Source organism: Ambystoma mexicanum, unplaced genomic scaffold (genome assembly GCF_040938575.1).
Source record: "Ambystoma mexicanum isolate Mex_15411 unplaced genomic scaffold, UKY_AmexF1_1 Mex_scaf133, whole genome shotgun sequence".
In the NCBI taxonomy this organism is placed as follows: Eukaryota; Metazoa; Chordata; class Amphibia; order Caudata; family Ambystomatidae; genus Ambystoma; species Ambystoma mexicanum.
The window spans coordinates 1-21,385 of record NW_027182362.1 but is presented as its reverse complement, the minus strand read 5'-3'; the positions used below and the strand labels follow the sequence as shown (position 1 = coordinate 21,385).

At 47.5% G+C, this 21,385-nt stretch overlaps 14 non-coding genes across 14 annotated transcripts; all 14 read right to left on the bottom strand.

Moving 5' to 3' along the window:
• Positions 1-1,022: 1,022 nt before the first annotated feature.
• TRNAV-UAC (transfer RNA valine (anticodon UAC)) lies at positions 1,023-1,095 on the bottom strand. The gene has a single exon. It is a non-coding gene; the product is annotated as a tRNA-Val (tRNA).
• Positions 1,096-1,509: 414 nt separating this feature from the next.
• TRNAP-CGG (transfer RNA proline (anticodon CGG)) lies at positions 1,510-1,581 on the bottom strand. The gene has a single exon. It is a non-coding gene; the product is annotated as a tRNA-Pro (tRNA).
• Positions 1,582-4,272: 2,691 nt separating this feature from the next.
• On the bottom strand, positions 4,273-4,345 carry TRNAV-UAC (transfer RNA valine (anticodon UAC)). The gene has a single exon. It is a non-coding gene; the product is annotated as a tRNA-Val (tRNA).
• A 414-nt stretch (positions 4,346-4,759) lies between these two features.
• TRNAP-CGG (transfer RNA proline (anticodon CGG)) lies at positions 4,760-4,831 on the bottom strand. Its single transcript has one exon. It is a non-coding gene; the product is annotated as a tRNA-Pro (tRNA).
• Positions 4,832-7,550: 2,719 nt separating this feature from the next.
• TRNAV-UAC (transfer RNA valine (anticodon UAC)) lies at positions 7,551-7,623 on the bottom strand. Its single transcript has one exon. It is a non-coding gene; the product is annotated as a tRNA-Val (tRNA).
• Positions 7,624-8,037: 414 nt separating this feature from the next.
• On the bottom strand, positions 8,038-8,109 carry TRNAP-CGG (transfer RNA proline (anticodon CGG)). Its single transcript has one exon. It is a non-coding gene; the product is annotated as a tRNA-Pro (tRNA).
• Positions 8,110-10,788: 2,679 nt separating this feature from the next.
• Positions 10,789-10,861, bottom strand: TRNAV-UAC (transfer RNA valine (anticodon UAC)). Its single transcript has one exon. It is a non-coding gene; the product is annotated as a tRNA-Val (tRNA).
• A 414-nt stretch (positions 10,862-11,275) lies between these two features.
• On the bottom strand, positions 11,276-11,347 carry TRNAP-CGG (transfer RNA proline (anticodon CGG)). Its single transcript has one exon. It is a non-coding gene; the product is annotated as a tRNA-Pro (tRNA).
• Positions 11,348-14,066: 2,719 nt separating this feature from the next.
• TRNAV-UAC (transfer RNA valine (anticodon UAC)) lies at positions 14,067-14,139 on the bottom strand. Its single transcript has one exon. It is a non-coding gene; the product is annotated as a tRNA-Val (tRNA).
• A 414-nt stretch (positions 14,140-14,553) lies between these two features.
• On the bottom strand, positions 14,554-14,625 carry TRNAP-CGG (transfer RNA proline (anticodon CGG)). The gene has a single exon. It is a non-coding gene; the product is annotated as a tRNA-Pro (tRNA).
• A 2,715-nt stretch (positions 14,626-17,340) lies between these two features.
• TRNAV-UAC (transfer RNA valine (anticodon UAC)) lies at positions 17,341-17,413 on the bottom strand. Its single transcript has one exon. It is a non-coding gene; the product is annotated as a tRNA-Val (tRNA).
• A 415-nt stretch (positions 17,414-17,828) lies between these two features.
• Positions 17,829-17,900, bottom strand: TRNAP-CGG (transfer RNA proline (anticodon CGG)). The gene has a single exon. It is a non-coding gene; the product is annotated as a tRNA-Pro (tRNA).
• Positions 17,901-20,638: 2,738 nt separating this feature from the next.
• On the bottom strand, positions 20,639-20,711 carry TRNAV-UAC (transfer RNA valine (anticodon UAC)). Its single transcript has one exon. It is a non-coding gene; the product is annotated as a tRNA-Val (tRNA).
• A 414-nt stretch (positions 20,712-21,125) lies between these two features.
• On the bottom strand, positions 21,126-21,197 carry TRNAP-CGG (transfer RNA proline (anticodon CGG)). Its single transcript has one exon. It is a non-coding gene; the product is annotated as a tRNA-Pro (tRNA).
• Between the last annotated feature and the right edge of the window lie 188 nt (positions 21,198-21,385).

Genomic DNA, 21,385 nt, shown 5'->3' with positions numbered 1-21,385 from the left:
ATATTTCCACTTTGAGATCGGACGGCCAAAACTCACAAGCAAATCAAGGAATGTTACTGAGAGCTAACAGAGAACACAAAGTGCTTGTCGCAAGGACATGGCAGGCAAAGAGGTTCAGGAAGTGAATTGTTCATCGACTACTGCTTACCGAGAAAGCCAGAGAGTCTGTCCAATGAAAATAACATTGGAAAAAAAAAAAAGGAGCTCAAGTTACCCACCTTGATCGGGCTCCTCCGGACCTCTCGCACCCAAAGCGAGAATCATACCCCTAGACCAACGAGCCACGGTCCTGTGATCATCTGACGGAATTGTACTCAGCGTTTCCACCCCCCTTAGGCTTCGAGGCCAAGAATGCCTATTCCTGAAGTTTGTTCCTGCCGCTGAAAGCCTTGTCGGTGTATGAGCCAAATGAATGCCCCAGTCGGCACGCTCTGACTGTCTTCATAGCTCTTCTTCTCGTCCTGAAGGTGTTGGCACATTGACATCAGGATCAATGAAGCTGGTGGCACACCCTCCCTTCCATTCGCCCGTGAAGGGTACGTATAAAAGAGCTGTTGATGCACAGAAGAAGAAATCTAGCACAACACCAACGCGGTCTGCTGATCAATTGAAAGTGGACAAAGTGAGCGAGTGAGAGCCTTCATTTTGCACCGGATCTGCATTGGCAGAAGCTCTGAGGGCTAGGAATTTTCTTTTGCCCTTGAAAAAAAGAAAAATCCAATATCACATCTGCCTGGGTTCATGAACATTGCTCAGGGAAAAGCAGCGCCACCCTTCTGTAAGAAATAGCATTGCACAACTGCTCCCTCAGCTTTCCATCCAACTATACATAAGCACGCACATATGCAGGCATGCAATTTTAATTCATCACATATTCGGAGCAAATGTGAGTGCGCTCGTCTACTCAGAATTTATTTCAAAGCGTGTCAGAGGAACTGCTTCTTCCGTTGCAACTGCAAATAAGTTCATGGCTTGAGCTTCGAGATGGTGGAACATGAAAAGTGTAAAATGCCACCCTCTGCTGTTTCTGCCCGGTCTCGAACCAGGGACCTTTCGCGTGTAAGGCGAACGTGATAACCACTACACTACAGAAACTGCTGCATGCTATGCCCTCTGGCGGTTGAGAGAATAGGGTCAAGTAACAGTGCAATTGTCTCTGTTTGAACACTTATCAAATGCCTCACGCCCAAAGCTTTACAAATGCAGCTCATCACACACACGGCGTTACAAGCATGAACACTCAGACAAGTGTGCCAGCTGAGAGGCCGTGCAGTCTGAAGATGTAAGGGCCTCTTTAGGCATTGGTATGGGACAGCCATGAATTAACAAACAAATCCAGAAAGGTGACTGAGAGCTACTTGGGACTCCTTAATGCATGGCGCAATGAGGCGGTCCGCAAAGAGGCTTAGGAAGCCCAATGTTCATCGACCATTGTCCATCCATCAGTCCAGAGTCTATAGAATTGAAAAACACATGTGTAAAAAAGTATCGGGCCAGGCACCAATCAATGGGCTCGTCCGGGATTTGAACCCGGGACCTCTCGCACCCGAAGCGAGAATCATACCCCTAGACCAACGAGCCTACACTTGCAGAGTAGTCTAGACAATATGTAGGGATTTGACTTGGCAGTTGTACCTCTTGAGGATTGTAGCACAAGAGTATCTCTTCCTAACGTTTGCTCCTAAAGCCCGTCCTCGTCCCTAAATGATGCAAAGGCTGAGCGTCTTCACAGGTCTACTCCTCATCCCGAAGGTTGGTGGACCATTGACATCAGGGTGAAAGGTGCTTGCGATACACTGTTCCTTCCTTCCTTCCTTCCTTCCTTCCTTCCTTCCTTCCTTCCTTCCTTCCTTCCTTCCTTCCTTCCTTCCTTCCTTCCTTCCTTCCTTCCTTCCTTCCTTCCTTCCTTCCTTCCTTCCTTCCTTCCTTCCTTCCTTCCTTCCTTCCTTCCTTCCTTCCTCTTATGCTGTTTATGTAATAAGAGGGGACGATACACAGAAGAGAGAGAGTGGCCCAACACACTAGACTAGCAGTCTTCTGATCAATCTGCAGCTGGCAAGGTGGGGGAGAGACTTTATTTTGCACCTGCTGGGATATGCAGTGGCAGAAGCTCTGAGGGCTGGGCCTTTCCTTTTGCCTGTAAAAACAAAAAGCAGCCCTCCTCCCTCCAGCCCTGAGAGCATGGGCGTGACACTGGCAAAAGCAGCATCTCCCCTTTGGTAAAGATGACCATTGCACAGCTGCTCACTCAGAGCTCGATCGTGCTCGATCAGGCGAGATATATTTAGGTCACCAGCAAAGTCTGTTCTCTTTTCTTGCGTAGGGTGAGCATTCACAGAGCCCAGCTTCGTTGACAAGAGTGCAAAAGGTGTATACTAAAAGCTTTCTGCTTTACTTGAGCGCCATGGCCGTTATTATATTTTGGCTGCTCCAAGCAATCTCTGTCCAGCCTATGCAAATTTCCAGCTCAAATTTTCCCAGCACTCAAAAAGTCCCTCCTCCCGCCAGCTATGCTTTCAGGAAGTTCAGCAGAAGCAGTCCAACTTCTGTTCCCAGTTCAGAGGAAAAGCTTTCTCGGGCCAGAGAAAGCCAGGGAATCACTGTACCGGCAAGTGCATTTCTTACAACTGGTAATCCCTCAGAACACAGAAATGAAGAAGCTGTATATGAAAATGTGATATTTCTTTGGTACACTAACCTATGTAACTAATATGCACCATTTCAGAGGACGGAGCGGACCCAACTGTGATCCCAGAGACCCAAATACCCAGCAGTAGGGAAAAGAAATCCTCTCTGTGCTCTGCAACATTACATACACAAAATGAAGGCGCGTGCATTTTATTATTGGCCCCATATACACAATACATGTGAGGATGCTTGCCTTCCCAGTGTATTTCTCAAGCTCTTGAGAGCATATGCTATTTCCATGGGAACGCAAATAAGTTCATACTTTACATTTGTGTGTGACAAAAGGGGAAAAAAACGATTTTGTGTAAAATGCCAGCAGAGAGTGTTTCTGCCCGGTCTCGAACGTGCTAACCACTACACTACAGAAACAACTGCTTGCATCCCTTTGTAGGGACTGGGAGAACAGGTGCAAAGGGCTTTGCAAGTGGACCTGCTTAAAGACTAATCAAATGCCTTGCGCCTGAAGCTCACACAATCCAGCCTAAAACATACGTCCTATCAAGCATGCGCACATATACAAGTATGCCTGTTGAGGGTCTATGCAGCGTACAGAGGGAAGGACATATTTCCACTTTGAGATCGGACGGCCAAAACTCACAAGCAAATCAAGGAATGTTACTGAGAGCTAACAGAGAACACAAAGTGCTTGTCGCAAGGACATGGCAGGCAAAGAGGTTCAGGAAGTGAATTGTTCATCGACTACTGCTTACCGAGAAAGCCAGAGAGTCTGTCCAATGAAAATAACATTGGAAAAAAAAAAAAGGAGCTCAAGTTACCCACCTTGATCGGGCTCCTCCGGACCTCTCGCACCCAAAGCGAGAATCATACCCCTAGACCAACGAGCCACGGTCCTGTGATCATCTGACGGAATTGTACTCAGCGTTTCCACCCCCCTTAGGCTTCGAGGCCAAGAATGCCTATTCCTGAAGTTTGTTCCTGCCGCTGAAAGCCTTGTCGGTGTATGAGCCAAATGAATGCCCCAGTCGGCACGCTCTGACTGTCTTCATAGCTCTTCTTCTCGTCCTGAAGGTGTTGGCACATTGACATCAGGATCAATGAAGCTGGTGGCACACCCTCCCTTCCATTCGCCCGTGAAGGGTACGTATAAAAGAGCTGTTGATGCACAGAAGAAGAAATCTAGCACAACACCAACGCGGTCTGCTGATCAATTGAAAGTGGACAAAGTGAGCGAGTGAGAGCCTTCATTTTGCACCGGATCTGCATTGGCAGAAGCTCTGAGGGCTAGGAATTTTCTTTTGCCCTTGAAAAAAAGAAAAATCCAATATCACATCTGCCTGGGTGCATGAACATTGCTCAGGGAAAAGCAGCGCCACCCTTCTGTAAGAAATAGCATTGCACAACTGCTCCCTCAGCTTTCCATCCAACTATACATAAGCACGCACATATGCAGGCATGCAATTTTAATTCATCACATATTCGGAGCAAATGTGAGTGCGCTCGTCTACTCAGAATTTATTTCAAAGCGTGTCAGAGGAACTGCTTCTTCCGTTGCAACTGCAAATAAGTTCATGGCTTGAGCTTCGAGATGGTGGAACATGAAAAGTGTAAAATGCCACCCTCTGCTGTTTCTGCCCGGTCTCGAACCAGGGACCTTTCGCGTGTAAGGCGAACGTGATAACCACTACACTACAGAAACTGCTGCATGCTATGCCCTCTGGCGGTTGAGAGAATAGGGTCAAGTAACAGTGCAATTGTCTCTGTTTGAACACTTATCAAATGCCTCACGCCCAAAGCTTTACAAATGCAGCTCATCACACACACGGCGTTACAAGCATGAACACTCAGACAAGTGTGCCAGCTGAGAGGCCGTGCAGTCTGAAGATGTAAGGGCCTCTTTAGGCATTGGTATGGGACAGCCATGAATTAACAAACAAATCCAGAAAGGTGACTGAGAGCTACTTGGGACTCCTTAATGCATGGCGCAATGAGGCGGTCCGCAAAGAGGCTTAGGAAGCCCAATGTTCATCGACCATTGTCCATCCATCAGTCCAGAGTCTATAGAATTGAAAAACACATGTGTAAAAAAGTATCGGGCCAGGCACCAATCAATGGGCTCGTCCGGGATTTGAACCCGGGACCTCTCGCACCCGAAGCGAGAATCATACCCCTAGACCAACGAGCCTACACTTGCAGAGTAGTCTAGACAATATGTAGGGATTTGACTTGGCAGTTGTACCTCTTGAGGATTGTAGCACAAGAGTATCTCTTCCTAACATTTGCTCCTAAAGCCCGTCCTCGTCCCTAAATGATGCAAAGGCTGAGCGTCTTCACAGGTCTACTCCTCATCCCGAAGGTTGGTGGACCATTGACATCAGGGTGAAAGGTGCTTGCGATACACTGTTCCTTCCTTCCTTCCTTCCTTCCTTCCTTCCTTCCTTCCTTCCTTCCTTCCTTCCTTCCTTCCTTCCTTCCTTCCTTCCTTCCTTCCTTCCTTCCTTCCTTCCTTCCTTCCTTCCTTCCTTCCTTCCTTCCTTCCTTCCTTCCTTCCTTCCTTCCTTCCTTCCTTCCTTCCTTCCTTCCTTCCTTCCTCTTATGCTGTTTATGTAATAAGAGGGGACGATACACAGAAGAGAGAGAGTGGCCCAACACACTAGACTAGCAGTCTTCTGATCAATCTGCAGCTGGCAAGGTGGGGGAGAGACTTTATTTTGCACCTGCTGGGATATGCATTGGCAGAAGCTCTGAGGGCTGGGCCTTTCCTTTTGCCTGTAAAAACAAAAAGCAGCCCTCCTCCCTCCAGCCCTGAGAGCATGGGCGTGACACTGGCAAAAGCAGCATCTCCCCTTTGGTAAAGATGACCATTGCACAGCTGCTCACTCAGAGCTCGATCGTGCTCGATCAGGCGAGATATATTTAGGTCACCAGCAAAGTCTGTTCTCTTTTCTTGCGTAGGGTGAGCATTCACAGAGCCCAGCTTCGTTGACAAGAGTGCAAAAGGTGTATACTAAAAGCTTTCTGCTTTACTTGAGCGCCATGGCCGTTATTATATTTTGGCTGCTCCAAGCAATCTCTGTCCAGCCTATGCAAATTTCCAGCTCAAATTTTCCCAGCACTCAAAAAGTCCCTCCTCCCGCCAGCTATGCTTTCAGGAAGTTCAGCAGAAGCAGTCCAACTTCTGTTCCCAGTTCAGAGGAAAAGCTTTCTCGGGCCAGAGAAAGCCAGGGAATCACTGTACCGGCAAGTGCATTTCTTACAACTGGTAATCCCTCAGAACACAGAAATGAAGAAGCTGTATATGAAAATGTGATATTTCTTTGGTACACTAACCTATGTAACTAATATGCACCATTTCAGAGGACGGAGCGGACCCAACTGTGATCCCAGAGACCCAAATACCCAGCAGTAGGGAAAAGAAATCCTCTCTGTGCTCTGCAACATTACATACACAAAATGAAGGCGCGTGCATTTTATTATTGGCCCCATATACACAATACATGTGAGGATGCTTGCCTTCCCAGTGTATTTCTCAAGCTCTTGAGAGCATATGCTATTTCCATGGGAACGCAAATAAGTTCATACTTTACATTTGTGTGTGACAAAAGGGGAAAAAAACGATTTTGTGTAAAATGCCAGCAGAGAGTGTTTCTGCCCGGTCTCGAACGTGCTAACCACTACACTACAGAAACAACTGCTTGCATCCCTTTGTAGGGACTGGGAGAACAGGTGCAAAGGGCTTTGCAAGTGGACCTGCTTAAAGACTAATCAAATGCCTTGCGCCTGAAGCTCACACAATCCAGCCTAAAACATACGTCCAATCAAGCATGCGCACATATACAAGTATGCCTGTTGAGGGTCTATGCAGCGTACAGAGGGAAGGACATATTTCCACTTTGAGATCGGACGGCCAAAACTCACAAGCAAATCAAGGAATGTTACTGAGAGCTAACAGAGAACACAAAGTGCTTGTCGCAAGGACATGGCAGGCAAAGAGGTTCAGGAAGTGAATTGTTCATCGACTACTGCTTACCGAGAAAGCCAGAGAGTCTGTCCAATGAAAATAACATTGGAAAAAAAAAAAAGGAGCTCAAGTTACCCACCTTGATCGGGCTCCTCCGGACCTCTCGCACCCAAAGCGAGAATCATACCCCTAGACCAACGAGCCACGGTCCTGTGATCATCTGACGGAATTGTACTCAGCGTTTCCACCCCCCTTAGGCTTCGAGGCCAAGAATGCCTATTCCTGAAGTTTGTTCCTGCCGCTGAAAGCCTTGTCGGTGTATGAGCCAAATGAATGCCCCAGTCGGCACGCTCTGACTGTCTTCATAGCTCTTCTTCTCGTCCTGAAGGTGTTGGCACATTGACATCAGGATCAATGAAGCTGGTGGCACACCCTCCCTTCCATTCGCCCGTGAAGGGTACGTATAAAAGAGCTGTTGATGCACAGAAGAAGAAATCTAGCACAACACCAACGCGGTCTGCTGATCAATTGAAAGTGGACAAAGTGAGCGAGTGAGAGCCTTCATTTTGCACCGGATCTGCATTGGCAGAAGCTCTGAGGGCTAGGAATTTTCTTTTGCCCTTGAAAAAAAGAAAAATCCAATATCACATCTGCCTGGGTTCATGAACATTGCTCAGGGAAAAGCAGCGCCACCCTTCTGTAAGAAATAGCATTGCACAACTGCTCCCTCAGCTTTCCATCCAACTATACATAAGCACGCACATATGCAGGCATGCAATTTTAATTCATCACATATTCGGAGCAAATGTGAGTGCGCTCGTCTACTCAGAATTTATTTCAAAGCGTGTCAGAGGAACTGCTTCTTCCGTTGCAACTGCAAATAAGTTCATGGCTTGAGCTTCGAGATGGTGGAACATGAAAAGTGTAAAATGCCACCCTCTGCTGTTTCTGCCCGGTCTCGAACCAGGGACCTTTCGCGTGTAAGGCGAACGTGATAACCACTACACTACAGAAACTGCTGCATGCTATGCCCTCTGGCGGTTGAGAGAATAGGGTCAAGTAACAGTGCAATTGTCTCTGTTTGAACACTTATCAAATGCCTCACGCCCAAAGCTTTACAAATGCAGCTCATCACACACACGGCGTTACAAGCATGAACACTCAGACAAGTGTGCCAGCTGAGAGGCCGTGCAGTCTGAAGATGTAAGGGCCTCTTTAGGCATTGGTATGGGACAGCCATGAATTAACAAACAAATCCAGAAAGGTGACTGAGAGCTACTTGGGACTCCTTAATGCATGGCGCAATGAGGCGGTCCGCAAAGAGGCTTAGGAAGCCCAATGTTCATCGACCATTGTCCATCCATCAGTCCAGAGTCTATAGAATTGAAAAACACATGTGTAAAAAAGTATCGGGCCAGGCACCAATCAATGGGCTCGTCCGGGATTTGAACCCGGGACCTCTCGCACCCGAAGCGAGAATCATACCCCTAGACCAACGAGCCTACACTTGCAGAGTAGTCTAGACAATATGTAGGGATTTGACTTGGCAGTTGTACCTCTTGAGGATTGTAGCACAAGAGTATCTCTTCCTAACGTTTGCTCCTAAAGCCCGTCCTCGTCCCTAAATGATGCAAAGGCTGAGCGTCTTCACAGGTCTACTCCTCATCCCGAAGGTTGGTGGACCATTGACATCAGGGTGAAAGGTGCTTGCGATACACTGTTCCTTCCTTCCTTCCTTCCTTCCTTCCTTCCTTCCTTCCTTCCTTCCTTCCTTCCTTCCTTCCTTCCTTCCTTCCTTCCTTCCTTCCTTCCTTCCTTCCTTCCTTCCTTCCTTCCTTCCTTCCTTCCTTCCTTCCTTCCTTCCTTCCTCTTATGCTGTTTATGTAATAAGAGGGGACGATACACAGAAGAGAGAGAGTGGCCCAACACACTAGACTAGCAGTCTTCTGATCAATCTGCAGCTGGCAAGGTGGGGGAGAGACTTTATTTTGCACCTGCTGGGATATGCATTGGCAGAAGCTCTGAGGGCTGGGCCTTTCCTTTTGCCTGTAAAAACAAAAAGCAGCCCTCCTCCCTCCAGCCCTGAGAGCATGGGCGTGACACTGGCAAAAGCAGCATCTCCCCTTTGGTAAAGATGACCATTGCACAGCTGCTCACTCAGAGCTCGATCGTGCTCGATCAGGCGAGATATATTTAGGTCACCAGCAAAGTCTGTTCTCTTTTCTTGCGTAGGGTGAGCATTCACAGAGCCCAGCTTCGTTGACAAGAGTGCAAAAGGTGTATACTAAAAGCTTTCTGCTTTACTTGAGCGCCATGGCCGTTATTATATTTTGGCTGCTCCAAGCAATCTCTGTCCAGCCTATGCAAATTTCCAGCTCAAATTTTCCCAGCACTCAAAAAGTCCCTCCTCCCGCCAGCTATGCTTTCAGGAAGTTCAGCAGAAGCAGTCCAACTTCTGTTCCCAGTTCAGAGGAAAAGCTTTCTCGGGCCAGAGAAAGCCAGGGAATCACTGTACCGGCAAGTGCATTTCTTACAACTGGTAATCCCTCAGAACACAGAAATGAAGAAGCTGTATATGAAAATGTGATATTTCTTTGGTACACTAACCTATGTAACTAATATGCACCATTTCAGAGGACGGAGCGGACCCAACTGTGATCCCAGAGACCCAAATACCCAGCAGTAGGGAAAAGAAATCCTCTCTGTGCTCTGCAACATTACATACACAAAATGAAGGCTCGTGCATTTTATTATTGGCCCCATATACACAATACATGTGAGGATGCTTGCCTTCCCAGTGTATTTCTCAAGCTCTTGAGAGCATATGCTATTTCCATGGGAACGCAAATAAGTTCATACTTTACATTTGTGTGTGACAAAAGGGGAAAAAAACGATTTTGTGTAAAATGCCAGCAGAGAGTGTTTCTGCCCGGTCTCGAACGTGCTAACCACTACACTACAGAAACAACTGCTTGCATCCCTTTGTAGGGACTGGGAGAACAGGTGCAAAGGGCTTTGCAAGTGGACCTGCTTAAAGACTAATCAAATGCCTTGCGCCTGAAGCTCACACAATCCAGCCTAAAACATACGTCCTATCAAGCATGCGCACATATACAAGTATGCCTGTTGAGGGTCTATGCAGCGTACAGAGGGAAGGACATATTTCCACTTTGAGATCGGACGGCCAAAACTCACAAGCAAATCAAGGAATGTTACTGAGAGCTAACAGAGAACACAAAGTGCTTGTCGCAAGGACATGGCAGGCAAAGAGGTTCAGGAAGTGAATTGTTCATCGACTACTGCTTACCGAGAAAGCCAGAGAGTCTGTCCAATGAAAATAACATTGGAAAAAAAAAAAAGGAGCTCAAGTTACCCACCTTGATCGGGCTCCTCCGGACCTCTCGCACCCAAAGCGAGAATCATACCCCTAGACCAACGAGCCACGGTCCTGTGATCATCTGACGGAATTGTACTCAGCGTTTCCACCCCCCTTAGGCTTCGAGGCCAAGAATGCCTATTCCTGAAGTTTGTTCCTGCCGCTGAAAGCCTTGTCGGTGTATGAGCCAAATGAATGCCCCAGTCGGCACGCTCTGACTGTCTTCATAGCTCTTCTTCTCGTCCTGAAGGTGTTGGCACATTGACATCAGGATCAATGAAGCTGGTGGCACACCCTCCCTTCCATTCGCCCGTGAAGGGTACGTATAAAAGAGCTGTTGATGCACAGAAGAAGAAATCTAGCACAACACCAACGCGGTCTGCTGATCAATTGAAAGTGGACAAAGTGAGCGAGTGAGAGCCTTCATTTTGCACCGGATCTGCATTGGCAGAAGCTCTGAGGGCTAGGAATTTTCTTTTGCCCTTGAAAAAAAGAAAAATCCAATATCACATCTGCCTGGGTTCATGAACATTGCTCAGGGAAAAGCAGCGCCACCCTTCTGTAAGAAATAGCATTGCACAACTGCTCCCTCAGCTTTCCATCCAACTATACATAAGCACGCACATATGCAGGCATGCAATTTTAATTCATCACATATTCGGAGCAAATGTGAGTGCGCTCGTCTACTCAGAATTTATTTCAAAGCGTGTCAGAGGAACTGCTTCTTCCGTTGCAACTGCAAATAAGTTCATGGCTTGAGCTTCGAGATGGTGGAACATGAAAAGTGTAAAATGCCACCCTCTGCTGTTTCTGCCCGGTCTCGAACCAGGGACCTTTCGCGTGTAAGGCGAACGTGATAACCACTACACTACAGAAACTGCTGCATGCTATGCCCTCTGGCGGTTGAGAGAATAGGGTCAAGTAACAGTGCAATTGTCTCTGTTTGAACACTTATCAAATGCCTCACGCCCAAAGCTTTACAAATGCAGCTCATCACACACACGGCGTTACAAGCATGAACACTCAGACAAGTGTGCCAGCTGAGAGGCCGTGCAGTCTGAAGATGTAAGGGCCTCTTTAGGCATTGGTATGGGACAGCCATGAATTAACAAACAAATCCAGAAAGGTGACTGAGAGCTACTTGGGACTCCTTAATGCATGGCGCAATGAGGCGGTCCGCAAAGAGGCTTAGGAAGCCCAATGTTCATCGACCATTGTCCATCCATCAGTCCAGAGTCTATAGAATTGAAAAACACATGTGTAAAAAAGTATCGGGCCAGGCACCAATCAATGGGCTCGTCCGGGATTTGAACCCGGGACCTCTCGCACCCGAAGCGAGAATCATACCCCTAGACCAACGAGCCTACACTTGCAGAGTAGTCTAGACAATATGTAGGGATTTGACTTGGCAGTTGTACCTCTTGAGGATTGTAGCACAAGAGTATCTCTTCCTAACGTTTGCTCCTAAAGCCCGTCCTCGTCCCTAAATGATGCAAAGGCTGAGCGTCTTCACAGGTCTACTCCTCATCCCGAAGGTTGGTGGACCATTGACATCAGGGTGAAAGGTGCTTGCGATACACTGTTCCTTCCTTCCTTCCTTCCTTCCTTCCTTCCTTCCTTCCTTCCTTCCTTCCTTCCTTCCTTCCTTCCTTCCTTCCTTCCTTCCTTCCTTCCTTCCTTCCTTCCTTCCTTCCTTCCTTCCTTCCTTCCTTCCTTCCTTCCTTCCTTCCTTCCTTCCTTCCTTCCTTCCTTCCTTCCTTCCTTCCTTCCTCTTATGCTGTTTATGTAATAAGAGGGGACGATACACAGAAGAGAGAGAGTGGCCCAACACACTAGACTAGCAGTCTTCTGATCAATCTGCAGCTGGCAAGGTGGGGGAGAGACTTTATTTTGCACCTGCTGGGATATGCAGTGGCAGAAGCTCTGAGGGCTGGGCCTTTCCTTTTGCCTGTAAAAACAAAAAGCAGCCCTCCTCCCTCCAGCCCTGAGAGCATGGGCGTGACACTGGCAAAAGCAGCATCTCCCCTTTGGTAAAGATGACCATTGCACAGCTGCTCACTCAGAGCTCGATCGTGCTCGATCAGGCGAGATATATTTAGGTCACCAGCAAAGTCTGTTCTCTTTTCTTGCGTAGGGTGAGCATTCACAGAGCCCAGCTTCGTTGACAAGAGTGCAAAAGGTGTATACTAAAAGCTTTCTGCTTTACTTGAGCGCCATGGCCGTTATTATATTTTGGCTGCTCCAAGCAATCTCTGTCCAGCCTATGCAAATTTCCAGCTCAAATTTTCCCAGCACTCAAAAAGTCCCTCCTCCCGCCAGCTATGCTTTCAGGAAGTTCAGCAGAAGCAGTCCAACTTCTGTTCCCAGTTCAGAGGAAAAGCTTTCTCGGGCCAGAGAAAGCCAGGGAATCACTGTACCGGCAAGTGCATTTCTTACAACTGGTAATCCCTCAGAACACAGAAATGAAGAAGCTGTATATGAAAATGTGATATTTCTTTGGTACACTAACCTATGTAACTAATATGCACCATTTCAGAGGACGGAGCGGACCCAACTGTGATCCCAGAGACCCAAATACCCAGCAGTAGGGAAAAGAAATCCTCTCTGTGCTCTGCAACATTACATACACAAAATGAAGGCGCGTGCATTTTATTATTGGCCCCATATACACAATACATGTGAGGATGCTTGCCTTCCCAGTGTATTTCTCAAGCTCTTGAGAGCATATGCTATTTCCATGGGAACGCAAATAAGTTCATACTTTACATTTGTGTGTGACAAAAGGGGAAAAAAACGATTTTGTGTAAAATGCCAGCAGAGAGTGTTTCTGCCCGGTCTCGAACGTGCTAACCACTACACTACAGAAACAACTGCTTGCATCCCTTTGTAGGGACTGGGAGAACAGGTGCAAAGGGCTTTGCAAGTGGACCTGCTTAAAGACTAATCAAATGCCTTGCGCCTGAAGCTCACACAATCCAGCCTAAAACATACGTCCTATCAAGCATGCGCACATATACAAGTATGCCTGTTGAGGGTCTATGCAGCGTACAGAGGGAAGGACATATTTCCACTTTGAGATCGGACGGCCAAAACTCACAAGCAAATCAAGGAATGTTACTGAGAGCTAACAGAGAACACAAAGTGCTTGTCGCAAGGACATGGCAGGCAAAGAGGTTCAGGAAGTGAATTGTTCATCGACTACTGCTTACCGAGAAAGCCAGAGAGTCTGTCCAATGAAAATAACATTGGAAAAAAAAAAAAGGAGCTCAAGTTACCCACCTTGATCGGGCTCCTCCGGACCTCTCGCACCCAAAGCGAGAATCATACCCCTAGACCAACGAGCCACGGTCCTGTGATCATCTGACGGAATTGTACTCAGCGTTTCCACCCCCCTTAGGCTTCGAGGCCAAGAATGCCTATTCCTGAAGTTTGTTCCTGCCGCTGAAAGCCTTGTCGGTGTATGAGCCAAATGAATGCCCCAGTCGGCACGCTCTGACTGTCTTCATAGCTCTTCTTCTCGTCCTGAAGGTGTTGGCACATTGACATCAGGATCAATGAAGCTGGTGGCACACCCTCCCTTCCATTCGCCCGTGAAGGGTACGTATAAAAGAGCTGTTGATGCACAGAAGAAGAAATCTAGCACAACACCAACGCGGTCTGCTGATCAATTGAAAGTGGACAAAGTGAGCGAGTGAGAGCCTTCATTTTGCACCGGATCTGCATTGGCAGAAGCTCTGAGGGCTAGGAATTTTCTTTTGCCCTTGAAAAAAAGAAAAATCCAATATCACATCTGCCTGGGTGCATGAACATTGCTCAGGGAAAAGCAGCGCCACCCTTCTGTAAGAAATAGCATTGCACAACTGCTCCCTCAGCTTTCCATCCAACTATACATAAGCACGCACATATGCAGGCATGCAATTTTAATTCATCACATATTCGGAGCAAATGTGAGTGCGCTCGTCTACTCAGAATTTATTTCAAAGCGTGTCAGAGGAACTGCTTCTTCCGTTGCAACTGCAAATAAGTTCATGGCTTGAGCTTCGAGATGGTGGAACATGAAAAGTGTAAAATGCCACCCTCTGCTGTTTCTGCCCGGTCTCGAACCAGGGACCTTTCGCGTGTAAGGCGAACGTGATAACCACTACACTACAGAAACTGCTGCATGCTATGCCCTCTGGCGGTTGAGAGAATAGGGTCAAGTAACAGTGCAATTGTCTCTGTTTGAACACTTATCAAATGCCTCACGCCCAAAGCTTTACAAATGCAGCTCATCACACACACGGCGTTACAAGCATGAACACTCAGACAAGTGTGCCAGCTGAGAGGCCGTGCAGTCTGAAGATGTAAGGGCCTCTTTAGGCATTGGTATGGGACAGCCATGAATTAACAAACAAATCCAGAAAGGTGACTGAGAGCTACTTGGGACTCCTTAATGCATGGCGCAATGAGGCGGTCCGCAAAGAGGCTTAGGAAGCCCAATGTTCATCGACCATTGTCCATCCATCAGTCCAGAGTCTATAGAATTGAAAAACACATGTGTAAAAAAGTATCGGGCCAGGCACCAATCAATGGGCTCGTCCGGGATTTGAACCCGGGACCTCTCGCACCCGAAGCGAGAATCATACCCCTAGACCAACGAGCCTACACTTGCAGAGTAGTCTAGACAATATGTAGGGATTTGACTTGGCAGTTGTACCTCTTGAGGATTGTAGCACAAGAGTATCTCTTCCTAACGTTTGCTCCTAAAGCCCGTCCTCGTCCCTAAATGATGCAAAGGCTGAGCGTCTTCACAGGTCTACTCCTCATCCCGAAGGTTGGTGGACCATTGACATCAGGGTGAAAGGTGCTTGCGATACACTGTTCCTTCCTTCCTTCCTTCCTTCCTTCCTTCCTTCCTTCCTTCCTTCCTTCCTTCCTTCCTTCCTTCCTTCCTTCCTTCCTTCCTTCCTTCCTTCCTTCCTTCCTTCCTTCCTTCCTTCCTTCCTTCCTTCCTTCCTTCCTTCCTTCCTTCCTTCCTTCCTTCCTTCCTTCCTTCCTTCCTTCCTTCCTCTTATGCTGTTTATGTAATAAGAGGGGACGATACACAGAAGAGAGAGAGTGGCCCAACACACTAGACTAGCAGTCTTCTGATCAATCTGCAGCTGGCAAGGTGGGGGAGAGACTTTATTTTGCACCTGCTGGGATATGCATTGGCAGAAGCTCTGAGGGCTGGGCCTTTCCTTTTGCCTGTAAAAACAAAAAGCAGCCCTCCTCCCTCCAGCCCTGAGAGCATGGGCGTGACACTGGCAAAAGCAGCATCTCCCCTTTGGTAAAGATGACCATTGCACAGCTGCTCACTCAGAGCTCGATCGTGCTCGATCAGGCGAGATATATTTAGGTCACCAGCAAAGTCTGTTCTCTTTTCTTGCGTAGGGTGAGCATTCACAGAGCCCAGCTTCGTTGACAAGAGTGCAAAAGGTGTATACTAAAAGCTTTCTGCTTTACTTGAGCGCCATGGCCGTTATTATATTTTGGCTGCTCCAAGCAATCTCTGTCCAGCCTATGCAAATTTCCAGCTCAAATTTTCCCAGCACTCAAAAAGTCCCTCCTCCCGCCAGCTATGCTTTCAGGAAGTTCAGCAGAAGCAGTCCAACTTCTGTTCCCAGTTCAGAGGAAAAGCTTTCTCGGGCCAGAGAAAGCCAGGGAATCACTGTACCGGCAAGTGCATTTCTTACAACTGGTAATCCCTCAGAACACAGAAATGAAGAAGCTGTATATGAAAATGTGATATTTCTTTGGTACACTAACCTATGTAACTAATATGCACCATTTCAGAGGACGGAGCGGACCCAACTGTGATCCCAGAGACCCAAATACCCAGCAGTAGGGAAAAGAAATCCTCTCTGTGCTCTGCAACATTACATACACAAAATGAAGGCGCGTGCATTTTATTATTGGCCCCATATACACAATACATGTGAGGATGCTTGCCTTCCCAGTGTATTTCTCAAGCTCTTGAGAGCATATGCTATTTCCATGGGAACGCAAATAAGTTCATACTTTACATTTGTGTGTGACAAAAGGGGAAAAAAACGATTTTGTGTAAAATGCCAGCAGTGTTTCTGCCCGGTCTCGAACGTGCTAACCACTACACTACAGAAACAACTGCTTGCATCCCTTTGTAGGGACTGGGAGAACAGGTGCAAAGGGCTTTGCAAGTGGACCTGCTTAAAGACTAATCAAATGCCTTGCGCCTGAAGCTCACACAATCCAGCCTAAAACATACGTCCTATCAAGCATGCGCACATATACAAGTATGCCTGTTGAGGGTCTATGCAGCGTACAGAGGGAAGGACATATTTCCACTTTGAGATCGGACGGCCAAAACTCACAAGCAAATCAAGGAATGTTACTGAGAGCTAACAGAGAACACAAAGTGCTTGTCGCAAGGACATGGCAGGCAAAGAGGTTCAGGAAGTGAATTGTTCATCGACTACTGCTTACCGAGAAAGCCAGAGAGTCTGTCCAATGAAAATAACATTGGAAAAAAAAAAAAGGAGCTCAAGTTACCCACCTTGATCGGGCTCCTCCGGACCTCTCGCACCCAAAGCGAGAATCATACCCCTAGACCAACGAGCCACGGTCCTGTGATCATCTGACGGAATTGTACTCAGCGTTTCCACCCCCCTTAGGCTTCGAGGCCAAGAATGCCTATTCCTGAAGTTTGTTCCTGCCGCTGAAAGCCTTGTCGGTGTATGAGCCAAATGAATGCCCCAGTCGGCACGCTCTGACTGTCTTCATAGCTCTTCTTCTCGTCCTGAAGGTGTTGGCACATTGACATCAGGATCAATGAAGCTGGTGGCACACCCTCCCTTCCATTCGCCCGTGAAGGGTACGTATAAAAGAGCTGTTGATGCACAGAAGAAGAAATCTAGCACAACACCAACGCGGTCTGCTGATCAATTGAAAGTGGACAAAGTGAGCGAGTGAGAGCCTTCATTTTGCACCGGATCTGCATTGGCAGAAGCTCTGAGGGCTAGGAATTTTCTTTTGCCCTTGAAAAAAAGAAAAATCCAATATCACATCTGCCTGGGTGCATGAACATTGCTCAGGGAAAAGCAGCGCCACCCTTCTGTAAGAAATAGCATTGCACAACTGCTCCCTCAGCTTTCCATCCAACTATACATAAGCACGCACATATGCAGGCATGCAATTTTAATTCATCACATATTCGGAGCAAATGTGAGTGCGCTCGTCTACTCAGAATTTATTTCAAAGCGTGTCAGAGGAACTGCTTCTTCCGTTGCAACTGCAAATAAGTTCATGGCTTGAGCTTCGAGATGGTGGAACATGAAAAGTGTAAAATGCCACCCTCTGCTGTTTCTGCCCGGTCTCGAACCAGGGACCTTTCGCGTGTAAGGCGAACGTGATAACCACTACACTACAGAAACTGCTGCATGCTATGCCCTCTGGCGGTTGAGAGAATAGGGTCAAGTAACAGTGCAATTGTCTCTGTTTGAACACTTATCAAATGCCTCACGCCCAAAGCTTTACAAATGCAGCTCATCACACACACGGCGTTACAAGCATGAACACTCAGACAAGTGTGCCAGCTGAGAGGCCGTGCAGTCTGAAGATGTAAGGGCCTCTTTAGGCATTGGTATGGGACAGCCATGAATTAACAAACAAATCCAGAAAGGTGACTGAGAGCTACTTGGGACTCCTTAATGCATGGCGCAATGAGGCGGTCCCGCAAAGAGGCTTAGGAAGCCCAATGTTCATCGACCATTGTCCATCCATCAGTCCAGAGTCTATAGAATTGAAAAACACATGTGTAAAAAAGTATCGGGCCAGGCACCAATCAATGGGCTCGTCCGGGATTTGAACCCGGGACCTCTCGCACCCGAAGCGAGAATCATACCCCTAGACCAACGAGCCTACACTTGCAGAGTAGTCTAGACAATATGTAGGGATTTGACTTGGCAGTTGTACCTCTTGAGGATTGTAGCACAAGAGTATCTCTTCCTAACGTTTGCTCCTAAAGCCCGTCCTCGTCCCTAAATGATGCAAAGGCTGAGCGTCTTCACAGGTCTACTCCTCATCCCGAAGGTTGGTGGACCATTGACATCAGGTGAAAGGTGCTTGCGATACACTGTTCCTTCCTTCCTCCTTCCTTCCTTCCTTCCTTCCTTCCTTCCTTCCTTCCTTCCTTCCTTCCTTCCTTCCTTCCTTCCTTCCTTCCTTCCTTCCTTCCTTCCTCCTTCCTTCCTTCCTTCCTTCCTTCCTTCCTTCCTTCCTTCCTTCCTTCCTTCCTTCCTTCCTTCCTTCCTTCCTTCCTTCCTTCCTTCCCTTCCTTCCTCTTATGCTGTTTATGTAATAAGAGGGGACGATACACAGAAGAGAGAGAGTGGCCCAACACACTAGACTAGCAGTCTTCTGATCAATCTGCAGCTGGCAAGGTGGGGGAGACTTTATTTTGCACCTGCTGGGATATGCAGTGGCAGAAGCTCTGAGGGCTGGGCCTTTCCTTTTGCCTGTAAAAACAAAAAGCAGCCCTCCTCCCTCCAGCCCTGAGAGCATGGGCGTGACACTGGCAAAAGCAGCATCTCCCCTTTGGTAAAGATGACCATTGCACAGCTGCTCACTCAGAGCTCGATCGTGCTCGATCAGGCGAGATATATTTAGGTCACCAGCAAAGTCTGTTCTCTTTTCTTGCGTAGGGTGAGCATTCACAGAGCCCAGCTTCGTTGACAAGTGTGCAAAAGGTGTATACAAAAGCTTTCTGCTTTTACTTGAGCCGCCATGGCCGTTATTATATTTTGGCTGCTCCAAGCAATCTCTGTCAGCCTATGCAAATTTCCAGCTCAAATTTTCCCAGCACTCAAAAAGTCCCTCCTCCCGCCAGCTATGCTTTCAGGAAGTTCAGCAGAAGCAGTCCAACTTCTGTTCCCAGTTCAGAGGAAAAGCTTTCTCGGGCCAGAGAAAGCCAGGGAATCACTGTACCGGCAAGTGCATTTCTTACAACTGGTAATCCCTCAGAACACAGAAATGAAGAAGCTGTATATGAAAATGTGATATTTCTTTGGTACACTAACCTATGTAACTAATATGCACCATTTCAGAGGACGGAGCGGACCCAACTGTGATCCCAGAGACCCAAATACCCAGCAGTAGGGAAAAGAAAATCCTCTCTGTGCTCTGCAACATTACATACACAAAATGAAGGCGCGTGCATTTTATTATTGGCCCCATATACACAATACATGTGAGGATGCTTGCCTTCCCAGTGTATTCTCAAGCTCTTGAGAGCATATGCTATTTCCATGGGAACGCAAATAAGTTCATACTTTACATTTGTGTGTGACAAAAGGGGAAAAAAACGATTTTGTGTAAAATGCCAGCAGAGAGTGTTTCTGCCCGGTCTCGAACGTGCTAACCACTACACTACAGAACAACTGCTTGCATCCCTTTGTAGGGACTGGGAGAACAGGTGCAAAGGGCTTTGCAAGTGGACCTGCTTAAAGACTAATCAAATGCCTTGCGCCTGAAGCTCACACAATCCAGCCTAAACATACGTCCTATCAAGCATGCGCACATATACAAGTATGCCTGTTGAGGGTCTATGCAGCGTACAGAGGGGAAGGACATATTTCACTTTGAGATCGGACGGCCAAAACTCACAAGCAAATCAAGGAATGTTACTGAGAGCTAACAGAGAACACAAAGTGCTTGTCGCAAGGACATGGCAGGCAAAGAGGGTTCAGGAAGTGAATTGTTCATCGACTACTGCTTACCGAGAAAGCCAGAGAGTCTGTCCAATGAAAATAACATTGGAAAAAAAAAAAAGGAGCTCAAGTTACCCACCTTGATCGGGCTTCCTCCGGACCTCTCGCACCAAAGCGAGAATCATACCCCTAGACCAACGAGCCACGGTCCTGTGATCATGTGATCATCTGACGGAATTGTACTCAGCGTTTCCACCCCCCTTAGGCTTCGAGGCCAAGAATGCCTATTCCTGAAGTTTGTTCCTGCCGCTGAAAGCCTTGTCGGTGTATGAGCCAAATGAATGCCCCAGTCGGCACGCTCTGACTGTCTTCATAGCTCTTCTTCTCGTCCTGAAGGTGTTGGCACATTGACATCAGGATCAATGAAGCTGGTGGCACACCCTCCCTTCCATTCGCCCGTGAAGGGTACGTATAAAAGAGCTGTTGATGCACAGAAGAAGAAATCTAGCACAACACCAACGCGGTCTGCTGATCAATTGAAAGTGGACAAAGTGAGCGAGTGAGAGCCTTCATTTTGCACCGGATCTGCATTGGCAGAAGCTCTGAGGGCTAGGAATTTTCTTTTGCCCTTGAAAAAAAGAAAAATCCAATATCACATCTGCCTGGGTGCATGAACATTGCTCAGGGAAAAGCAGCGCCACCCTTCTGTAAGAAATAGCATTGCACAACTGCTCCCTCAGCTTTCCATCCAACTATACATAAGCACGCACATATGCAGGCATGCAATTTTAATTCATCACATATTCGGAGCAAATGTGAGTGCGCTCGTCTACTCAGAATTTATTTCAAAGCGTGTCAGAGGAACTGCTTCTTCCGTTGCAACTGCAAATAAGTTCATGGCTTGAGCTTCGAGATGGTGGAACATGAAAAGTGTAAAATGCCACCCTCTGCTGTTTCTGCCCGGTCTCGAACCAGGGACCTTTCGCGTGTAAGGCGAACGTGATAACCACTACACTACAGAAACTGCTGCATGCTATGCCCTCTGGCGGTTGAGAGAATAGGGTCAAGTAACAGTGCAATTGTCTCTGTTTGAACACTTATCAAATGCCTCACGCCCAAAGCTTTACAAATGCAGCTCATCACACACACGGCGTTACAAGCATGAACACTCAGACAAGTGTGCCAGCTGAGAGGCCGTGCAGTCTGAAGATGTAAGGGCCTCTTTAGGCATTGGTATGGGACAGCCATGAATTAACAAACAAATCCAGAAAGGTGACTGAGAGCTACTTGGGACTCCTTAATGCATGGCGCAATGAGGCGGTCCGCAAAGAGGCTTAGGAAGCCCAATGTTCATCGACCATTGTCCATCCATCAGTCCAGAGTCTATAGAATTGAAAAACACATGTGTAAAAAAGTATCGGGCCAGGCACCAATCAATGGGCTCGTCCGGGATTTGAACCCGGGACCTCTCGCACCCGAAGCGAGAATCATACCCCTAGACCAACGAGCCTACACTTGCAGAGTAGTCTAGACAATATGTAGGGATTTGACTTGGCAGTTGTACCTCTTGAGGATTGTAGCACAAGAGTATCTCTTCCTAACATTTGCTCCTAAAGCCCGTCCTCGTCCCTAAATGATGCAAAGGCTGAGCGTCTTCACAGGTCTACTCCTCATCCCGAAGGTTGGTGGACCATTGAC